Source organism: Varroa destructor, unplaced genomic scaffold (genome assembly GCF_002443255.2).
Source record: "Varroa destructor unplaced genomic scaffold, Vdes_3.0 BEIS01000003.1, whole genome shotgun sequence".
NCBI classification, from domain to species: Eukaryota; Metazoa; Arthropoda; class Arachnida; order Mesostigmata; family Varroidae; genus Varroa; species Varroa destructor.
This window is the reverse complement of record NW_019211456.1, coordinates 32,583,517-32,593,395: the sequence shown is the minus strand read 5'-3', so window position 1 is coordinate 32,593,395 and position 9,879 is coordinate 32,583,517. Positions and strand designations below refer to the sequence as shown.

The following is a 9,879-nucleotide window of genomic DNA, read 5'->3' as shown; positions in this document are numbered from 1 at the left end:
TTCCAACCGATACCGGTTCCGTAGAGGCACTTATTTTACAGTACAGTATCTGCAGAGGTAGTAGGACTCTGCTCGAGTTGCTAACGTGGAAACGTGAATAAGAGACCGAAGTCTAGCAATCTTTAATTTCAGTAAACAATTGATAAGTTGTGACCTTATTATGGGATACGACGATCGATTCGGCGCAAGCAACTAGAAAAAATTAAGAATGGAAAAAGGCGAAGAAAAATAAGGAATATGAAAAAGATGCTATCTTTTCCCCATTGCGGCCCTAACGAGGATGGGAGGCAATATCGCATAAAATAAGGCAGACTCGAAGAATTTGAACAGGATTCGAATTCTTCGGGAAAAGTGTTAAGTGTAGGCATTATCGCTGGTAGAAAATCGATACTCTAACTGGCTAGTAAACGCTTCCCTGAATTGATTGGGTAATGCCGAGGCAAATCACTTCTTATAATATACGAAAAAAGCTAATTCAGACCCCCCTTTTACGTTAGACACGTGTGTGTACCAACATTTCTATATGTGGTGCAAATAGCCAGAAAGATTCAAAGAAATAAACCTATTTACTAAAAATGATCCGTTATCAGTACTGGATCCCAACGATAACTTAACTCAATTAAACGGATTGTCAATACTTCCTATACCTAAACTGAGCATTGAAACGTTTCGCCTATCTTCGGAGCCAGTGTTTGTACCTCTCTAATCGATTTGCGCAACTACGACGCAATGCAACGCTAAGAAGAAGAGAAGATTGATGACGAATACGCGCATGTTTTCTTCTGCTCTGATGATTCTGTACTTACTTTTATTTAGAAATTTCTACGAGGCAATATTATACTAAGCCAGTAATGTAAGCAGTGATCGAACTATCCATTCATTTCGACCTTCTGGCTTAACCTTTGGCTGGTTCGCAATGTCTCATTAACAAGGAGTTCGATTAAATCTATTTGGAACTCATTTGCATCATTATCATTGTTGGTTGTCAGCCGGATTTCTCTGTTGTTTATAGTCGTATTGAAACTATCATGATTATTACGTGATTTTCGGTACAGGATGAGCGATGAGACAAAGGCAAACGCAGCGTTCTTCTAATACCTGCCGTCGTCGTCGCTGTTGCTACTTCTGTCCCAGGCGTCCGATGTGAAGCCGTCTAAACGCGACCACTGCTCTTCAGCGAGTTCTTAAGCCCGCCTCTTGTTGGCACCATAGCCGCAACCACAGTGACGGCAGTATACCCGTTGTTGGAGAAATGGAAATAACGTTTTCATGGTAGCCAACGACGGCGGCGGCGGCGGCGGCGACGAGTATACCTGTTTATTGATGCAATTTCCTGCGTATTCAAGAGCACCGACGGGGCGGCTGCTAATGGTTTTTTGTTGTTGTCGTCCTTGTTATTGTTGTAGTGGCCTTGTCGTTACCCTTATTGACCGTCAACACATACGTACTTCCAGAGGACTTCTACGATCCTTGTGCATTTGCACCACAGCTATGGTCAGATTTGACGATCGACACCAAGACTCCGCGTATGCTTTGGTGCAGCACCAACCCGCCTGAAGAAAAAAGAAGACTGGACAATAACCGCGTGTAAAAAAATTGCCCTCCAAGCCTCAACCATCCACTGATAGCGAAACGAGTCGTCACCTTTCTATCCGGCTGTCCATAGGGGCGACTGGCAAGCGAACCTTATCCTCCGTGTCTGACTCTGTTCTGGGGGGCTAGTAGCCGGTGTAAGTGTGACGCCTCTCCCCACGTCGCCACCGCCGCTATCACCTTTCCCTTCGCCCCCCAAACCTCAGCTACAAAATCTCCCACGCTTTCACCCTCTGCCTACTCTTTATCGAGCTGCTGCTGCTACTTCTATTGAGCACTATCTTTAAGCTTGGCTAGCGTTACTATGATGCAGGTTCTTGCTGGACCGGATGTAACCTAGCTGCGTTTTTAGCACGCCACAAAGCGCCATTAACACGCAAAAGAGCACAGAATGTGACAACAAGGGACGGCTCTGGCGATGTGCACTACAGTAGCGAAGGCAACCGCTCGAGGACGCCCTCGTTACAAACAAATAGCTTTTCGAGCTGCGTCCTCACTTCGACTGAGTCTCTGGCCACTCAACTTTGAAATATCTATTCACGCACCGCCCAACACAGCACCGTGCATCACTTCGGTATACCGTGGCCTTATGCTTGAGCGTTTCTGCTTGCTTCGTCTATTTTGCAACTTCCGGTTGTTTCCTTCCGCTTGGACGACGGAACAGTGGAGGACGACAAGCCTGGCTAATGGCGGCTCCGTATAGGCGCTAGCACTGTAAAACACAGAAGGAACCGGTAATAGCTGTTTCTTATTTGTGGTAGTAGCGGTGAAGGCTTAATCATCAGCTACCATTATATCGAATAGAATTCTGTTACGAAAACAAAAGGTCCCTCGTACATAGCTTGCTTGCATTAAAATTAAATTACAGGACGTCAATAGCCACACCTTCTCATTGTGGATGTAAAAATAAAATTCTATTCTTTCTGTTATCACGAGAGAATTAAGTAACTATGTAGTCAACAAAGAGTGCTTATGTCTTGGTAAAACAGCCTGAGATTCACTCGCTTTAGATATTCGGAATTGGCAGACTAATTAAATGTGCTAAATAGAGAACCATTTCTATTTTGCTACAGGCTTCTAGAGATACTTCTAATTAGGCGTAGTTTGGTGTCCTGAGAGCAATCACACAGGTCGAGGGTAACTACCTGAAGGTACTGGGCATCTGTTACAAGCACCCTTAACTAATTCATTATCTATTGATACAAGACATCGCAGCTTATATATATATAAATTGCTATACTAATTTCACCAACGACCCGCTAGAATATAACACGTTCGAAACGATTCATCATCATTAACATCCTAAAATCAACTCTGCACACCTCAGAACATCCTTCTCTATTGTCATTCATTCATTCATTGATCCAGCCGTCCGTCGACAAGTACTCACACGCTCGCAACCCCATACAGACGCGCGTGGTACAACTATTTGATTTCGACAAACGATAATACGATGTCTGGGTCAGTCGTACCCATATCGAGAGATAATGGTCGAGATGTCTTCAATTGCCGTAATAACGACCGGGACGTCTGGCGACTCTGCCCTGGCCACCGCCGTCCAAATCATCAACGACAACAACACGGTCTGCGATCTGTTTTTACGTCTGGTGAGCTGTCTCGACTGAAGCGCACCACAGGAGGGCATAAACTGTTCACTGGGAGAAGATTATCGTTACGCCAGGAGTAACAGCAGCAGCGGCGGTAGTGACGATTGAAACTCGAGAAAACACGGGTCGAGCCGATATTGGTTGCGGATATTTTCACTTTCCTTCGCGTCGTACATCGTTCCGATGAATGTGACGACCATTTTTGACATTTACATGCATTTATAAATCTATACATACAGACGTATGCTTATACGGCCCAGAATATGACGATAATGATGCAATTAGTGAGCGCGTACAAAAACAAAGAACGTCGCCCGAAACGGACAGATGAATAAGTATCGCAGGTTTACGGCATGTACGACAAAAAAAAACGTAGAAATCCGAAGCAGTGCGTTAATCCATTGAACGGCGACTATGTATCGATGTCGAGCATACGAAGCGCTTAAAAAGTTCACGTATAGATACAGACTTTCTGAGCTTTACCCGTTTGTACACGCTTTTTGTGTGTGTGTGTGTGTGTGATGCCGAATCGTTGCCGATAGCATCTGATGTTAATTGCTTTTTTTTCGGTACGAAGTACCCTAAAATGGACGCTATTTGAAAAATCGATGCTATATTAAACAATTTGACACAGCTCGAAATATAATATATAGGGTCGTACGAGTGTGTGTATGGTCACCGAACCTAAACACGACCAGCAATCCTATGCCACGATATGTGGAAGAATGAATGATTTTATCACGTTGACGTTTGAGGCAAGTATGGCCATTGTTGAATAAGGTATTACCCAAATTACAGTTCAGCTAGAAGATACTGATGCTAGATAATAAATCTATTCTTAGAACAGTACTATTTACGATGAATAGTCTCAGTGACTGCCCTTTTTCATCTCGACAGCCAACGTGATCTACCCAGCGTAATCATATCCCACGAGCTTCGCCTCACCACCCCCCACCCCGATTTGTGTCCTGAACAGCTATACAAAAATTGTTTTCTGTACTTTTCTGGTTTTCATCGACAAGCGTATCAAACAAAAGCTGGTTTTTCGGTTTTGTCGTTTATCAGTGCCTGTGTTGTCAGACTTTGTCGCAGCTTACATTTCCTGTTTCGGATATATCTAGTGTGTTTGTTTGTCGTCCACGAGAGTGTCTCTTCGTCATTCCGTGTACGTACTATAACGTGCGCTCTTGCGTATCGTCCGAAGCGCGTCTAGTGCAACCTTGCCCCCGGAGCTGCTCCGGTCACTGCCAAGGTCAAGCGACGTGGCCGCTGCCGCCGCGGTTGTTGTGGTCGATGTCGTTACAGGCGAGCGTCACCATCAGAACCGGAGGCAATGGCACCGGTCGGTTTCGGCCGCCAGAGTTATGCAGGTGCCACCACCAGGCAACCACATCGATTGCAGCTTCTGCAACTGTAGTTGTACCCGTACTGATACTGGCATTGCTGGCTGTTTATAGTGATGTATAATAACAAACAGCGTCAGGAAAAACACCGGCAAACACAGGTCCATCATGGACCAGCGAGTAGTGTGTGTCTGTTTTCATCTCTCCGATCGCTGTCTGCCTGGCTGTGTATGTATGCTCGTGTGTGTTGGTCTATGTCGGTCCGGGCGTCTGACCAACCCACACACCATAACAACTATTATCACTACCAGCGCCGTTTATCTATCTATTCGTTTACCCAGCTAATCTTCCGTCTAGGATCTGCTGGAACCACCACTGCTGCTGCTGAAGTGGAAATGCCTAAGCCACACAATCGACAATAGACGTCGTCATGTAGCAGCAGTAATCGCAGTAGCGATAGCAATAACAGCTTCATTCGTAATGGTCGCACAATAGTAGCGAAGCGATGCGGACTGAAAAGAAAGCGAAGGTCGATGACGGCCAATGGTCTAAACCATCAGCGATGTCGTCATCACAACGACGGCAGTGCAGCCGTCATCGTCAGTATAATCATAATCATCAGCACCAGCCCCCTCGTCGCTATTATCATCAGTATCAGCGGCGAAGCTAGCCACAGCGTCGCTTTTACCGGCAAACGCAACAACAATAAGAACAGAATCACAGACAAGACCAAACGCGAGCTCAAGCACACCCACGTGGCGCACAAACCAACGACAGTCATCGTTACAAACAAATATATATCGTCCTGCTCATCGGTCGGTTGATTGTATGTGAATGGTGGAATAACAAAAAGCTAAGGGAAACCAGGGGTAGTTGAAGTTGCAAGAGGGTAGCGGCAGGAGGAGCGGGGACATTCTGCCTTCGGCTGGCGGCAAGCGAATGGAACGCTAAGATTTGGACGTGAACAAACCGCAGATAGACATGGGTAAACGTCCGACGGAGCACAAGATGCACAGAGGTGGCAAGCCGGTGAACAAGAGCCCCTCAGAGGTATTTCGATGTTCCGGGAGTGAGCAACAGCGGCGGCGGGTAGTCAGATTTAGCCTTTGCTATTGTTGTTGTTGTTGTTGTTGCGATGCTATTGTCATTGGCCGTGAAGGACGCTGCGGCTTTCGGAAGAACAACAGGAAGCAACAATAACATTACGACTAGAACTGCTAGCCAGAGTTACGGTGGAGATAGATAGCCGTAACAGCGGCAAGCGAGGACGGAAAGATGGTAACGATGGCGAACCGATGCAGAAATTTCCCCAAAGACATCTTAATAGATGTGATACGCAAGCCAAAAAAACCAGAAAAGAGTCAGACAAAAGAATGATCGGTAGAAAAGAACCAACCGATCAATATATATATATATAGCGCGAGAGAGGAAGGGAGTTGTGAGTGGTACATTTGTTTAAATGTGTTTCATTCAGACAATTTAATGTGGGTAAAAGCTATAGGAAATTACGAGGCTCGTATTAATTAGTATCGTAACGTGGTAGAGTCCAAGTAACAAAGAAAAGAGCGATTCTACGAATTCTGGATGTGAAACAAAAAGAGCTCGAAAGCATCAATATCTGCCGTTCCCGTCTGATTGCGGACGATTTTGGAAAAAATTTTTTAGTCCCTTACATAATATCTCGAACCCAACGGGCCATCAAGAAGTCCATTAGTGAGACTATCCATTAGATTTAGATGTCACGGTCAGTTACCAGGGTCACGTCAGTTTATGGTCATTCTGAACAATATAATATCAGATTATATGTCCGTATCGCATATATTGTGTTTCCATTTGTTCGGCCAGCTAACGCATACAACAACCTTACTAGCTGAAAAATTATGATAACTTAATCAATGCTTCCTATCTATACTCTTTTTTTTGGAACTTTACACTCTACTAGTTTTGCTATTCATCCACATTCATATAATAGCGTCAACGGAGTACGGGCTGCCCTTTGCATGACATCATCACTTTCCTCAAATGGGCCTCCATGCAGACCAGGTCGGTACGTTTCGTAGCGGGTTAGGTCACTAGAGGTAATTGCCGTTTCAACGAAATGTCACTCAGCTATGTTATTATGAATCGTTGTCTGCAAATCTGTTAGGCACTGAACATATCCATCACTTTCTTATCCCGACAACCGCGCTCTTTCCAACAGCAATAAAAAAAAAAAAACCGTAAATAGCGATCAAAATGTAATATTGAATACTGAATTGACCGCAACCCATATGAAAGCAGCAATATAGAAACAAAAAAAAACTTTAATTGAAAACATAAACATGACAGGGATTTTTTCACAACGAAGCAGTCGTGGCGATGAACTTGCTCCAGTTAGAACGAATAGTTTCTGGGCCAAAAAGTTACCATAATGCTGGCTAAAATACTACTGTAGCTCAGCTAAAGCGTGTTTTTATTACGGCGGAGAGATTGTAATCTGTCGATTATCTAGCGCGTTAAAATTTCGGTCGAGACCATTATAAAGTAATGGAAAAAAAATACATCAAGAACGTAGTACTCATCGTACGATTTTCGATGAAACACCTCTTGTTTCGTATAAGTTATAGATGTCTTAACTTATGTTACTTAATGCGATTATAGCTACGATTCCCGACCTAAATCACTATGCAAATAATACCTTTTTTTTTTTAATCGGTAAATAATACCGGCGCGTTAAAGGACTAACATACGCTACATACGAGAAAGTTCAACGGAATTAGATTTTTGTAGCAGGTCAAAGACCCTAAAAGAAAACTCGAAACGGGCCAAAAAGTCCGAAAGGTGTAGAATGGTGCGACGAGTCTCAGGAAATCTAACCGTTACAACTTATCTGGACGATTCAATTGATTAGTCTTCTTCTCTTTGAAAAGCGACACTTCATTTTCGAAGCAAAACCCAAATGTGTCAAAAATAGCTTTTCGAATTATTGTGATGATTTATCAAGACCTTTTAAATCTAAACTTTATTAAAGGTTTTTTTGGCTGTCTCCTAGAGGTACTCTTTGATTCTTTCGAAAACCACGTGAAACTTAGCCCATCGATTTTGGGAAAAAATTCCTAACGTTAGGGCGAGAGGCTTCACATTGTACAATAGCTAATCTTCACTCAAATTGCGAAAATGACGCACACTCGTTCGCCATGACGAGTCTGTTGTTTTGTCTGAAAATGACTGGCTTTCTTTAGGGCCAAAAATAATAGGTCAAAGTGTGCCTGCTGAAACAAACAGGCCGATAAAGTGTATTTGAACTTGAATGCCTCGTTCTATATATATATATATAAAAGAAAAAGTATACATATCTGTAAAAAGCATGTACATAAATAAGTACTACACAATCTGTGGAAACCATTTTTTATATATAGACCCTGTAGAAAGTTCCTTTAGCACCTGCATAATTCACGTTCGGACCCATGTAGTGGGGTCCACTCACGACTTGAGTTGATCTGCCCCGGCGAGTTAGTTGCCCCGCCTCTTTCTTAGCCTTTGGAGGAGATGCGTAGAACATCCTATTGAAAGACCAAGAAAGAGAACGCAGCGCGACTGTCGTTTGGAACAAGATGGCGGGGTGTTCGGGACCGTATGAAACGAGGCTGAAATGCCCCCTTCAGTCTGATCTGTCGCTATTTGGATGCCTAACCATGTCGCGGGTGCATTGGCGAACAAAGTCCAAGAGCAGAAGAAGTCAAAAGCAGTAAGATATGAGAAACGATAAAGTCCAAAAATTACAGGTTTACTTGCTGCTGCTGTCGCTGGACGCTTGAGCGCTCCTCGCTTTTTTCGTACTGAGTTCGTCGTCTTCGCCGTTCTCTGTATGCCTACTCGCGCATGGTCAGACGACATATCCGTGCTCTTTCGCACCAGCAGCACTATTTTGGCCTGTCGATGTCGGAACCGAACGAAGAGTCCGAAAACGCCTCGACGAGGCCGCCGTCGCCACTGCGGCAATTGCCGCTATCGCTCGAGGAACTAGTGTCGGTGCAAACGTAAGCGAAACAAAACCTCTTTGTCAACTCAATGACGGGGTTCGACGGACAGGGTCGACTGGTCCTATTTTGAGACTTTTGAAACAGCCGACGTGATCGGTCGCTGCAAGCCATACTGCTACTACGAATCTGATCATGGGGAGTCGGGGAGTCGTGGCATTTTGCCTTTCATTTCCAACATCTTCTAGTAAAGGGCTACACGGGGCTAAAAAAGGACGAAGAGAGTTGGAGGAATCGTCTGCTACTGAGATTGTTATTAGCCGTTATTCAATCAGACACGTAGGAGGAGAGAAACGGCAAGATAAGTAGCGTTCGATTATAGTGCAATGTTCCATTTTGCTGAACCCCTTACGTAGAGGATAATGGCTGGGTTCCCTTGCCTAGTTGTAGCCTAGTTGCAGTGTGAAGAACTTTAACACTTTTTATAGTCATCGCATGTTGAAAGCATGTGAATATCAGCCGTCGTCAATGCTGTATGCGTATACTAAATGTATAACTAATTAAGTTGCCTGTATAATATGTGCCATTAAACGGGATTGACAATTCGAGAGAACGTACGAAAATAACCATAAACACCAAATGAAGAAATAACTTATGTCTCCAAAGTTCAACCTCATCATTTCCTGTGTGATTAGATGTACTGTGTTGTTTTCGTACCTAATTTGTAGCCTAACTTTGAAGACTGATTAGGCCCATTTCAAAAATGTCTATACTATATACTTATGAAACATTTGTTAACGCTCCGAAATCTTTTTCGGCGAAAACTTGAACTTCTTTGTTTAAACTGTTAACAGATCTTAGCGATTGGCCAGTAAGGTCATTAGCTTGCCGATTCATTAGTGTTGCTAACACATACTGCAGCAGAACTAGTTGGTACTCATATCAACGGATATTGTTATTAGTAAACGAGTGTACCCATTCAACCACCGCTATGATCGGAATCACCGTCGGAAAATATAGATATAGTTACATACTGGCACAATAACAGGGGTTGTAATAAAAATGTACAATACACCTCTATACAATATGAGAGTGACATCTTCTTACCGCAGTAGACAATTGCCGTTTTATGGCAATATTCGTCTATATTTTTGTAAGAAGATCTCAATCAGCCTTTTTTTGCGCAACAATGCTCCGATGGACTGGAGGTGAGATGTGGAATTCGATTGAGAACTCTGATAAATGGACAGCCAGACAGATAGTAAAACAGACCGACAATCTCTTGAATTCTGTAGATGACGAGGACGACCAGGACAACGACTCACGGCTAGCAGAAGGGACACTGGAAACATAGGTCAGACGCCGAAAAACAATTAA

General features: G+C 43.7%; 1 long non-coding RNA gene across 2 annotated transcripts in view; it reads right to left on the bottom strand.

Annotated features, from left to right (window-relative positions):
• Window positions 1-775: 775 nt before the first annotated feature.
• Window positions 776-9,879, bottom strand: part of LOC147756833 (uncharacterized) — a 50,443-nt gene continuing 41,339 nt past the window's right edge. For both annotated transcript variants that reach the window (XR_015324571.1, XR_015324572.1), the window contains exon 2: window positions 776-2,305. This is a non-coding gene — a long non-coding RNA (uncharacterized LOC147756833). The remainder of the gene's footprint in view (window positions 2,306-9,879) is intronic.